Below are 1,073 nucleotides of genomic sequence, written 5' to 3'. Positions count from 1 at the left end.
GCAGTATAAGGTGCCCTCATGCTGTAGTGGTTATGCATTCGGGTATGATTCACGTGGCCAGCACGTCAAAAATCACCAGCATCTCCCTGGGAGAAAGACTGGGCTTCTAGTCCCATAAACAGTTACAGTCTTGAAAACCCAGAATGGGTCACCGTGAGTTTGCATTGCCCCAATAGCTGTGAGAGAAGGTTAGAATGGAAAGAGAAAATGATTAAGGGCATGAAATATATTAGCTCAACAGAAGGGTAGATCTGTTGTATAAATAAATATATCAAATTTAAAACAGTAATAATAAGCATAAGTGATGTGAGAATGCTAGTTTTAACATTACATCCAGGTGATGGTTTTTCTGAAAGCATTTTGACATCTTTGTTCCTTAGACTTTAAATCAGGGGATTCAACATTGATATGATCAATATAGAGAACACAGAGGTCACTTTGTCGATATCCAGTGAATGATCTGTGCTGGGACGCAAATAAATGAAGATAAGGTCCCATGGTAGATAGTGACAACAATCAGGTGGGAGGCACAAGGAGAACCCGTTCTTTCTTCCCTCAGCTGACCCTGTCTTGAGAATAGCTGCTTTGATGAAAATGTATGAGAGAAGAACTGTGAGAAGACAGATAGCTTCAACTAAACTAGCAAAGACCATTAGCACGATGTCATGCACGTAAGTAACTGTGCAGGACAAGAAAAGGGTGGGTGAAATGTCACAAAAGAAATGGTTAGTTTCTTCAGAGAGGAAAGAGATGGAAGGTGTTGGTGGTGTAAATAATAGAACCCATGGTGCCCTCCAAAAAGCCTCCCATTGCAAGGTGGCAACCAATCATCTTAGATAAAACAGCAAATCCTCTTAGTTATAATCCTCTAAGTTACAAAAAGTGGATTGCATATAGATATGTATCAATCATAAGCCAGAGCGGCCAAAAGGAAAGATTCTGTGTCAAACAACGAACAGAAAACATATAGCTGTGTCACACACCCAGTGTAAGAAATGCTCTTCCTCTCAGAAACCAAATCCACAGGTAATTGGGGAGCAATAGAAGAGTAGCAGGTATTTATGAAACACAAT

The sequence above is a fragment of the Echinops telfairi genome, unplaced genomic scaffold (assembly GCF_000313985.2).
Source record: "Echinops telfairi isolate 266 unplaced genomic scaffold, ASM31398v2 ScPeMD7_60;HRSCAF=208, whole genome shotgun sequence".
In the NCBI taxonomy this organism is placed as follows: Eukaryota; Metazoa; Chordata; class Mammalia; order Afrosoricida; family Tenrecidae; genus Echinops; species Echinops telfairi.
The sequence above is the reverse complement of the archived record's forward strand: the minus strand, read 5'-3'. Positions refer to the sequence as shown.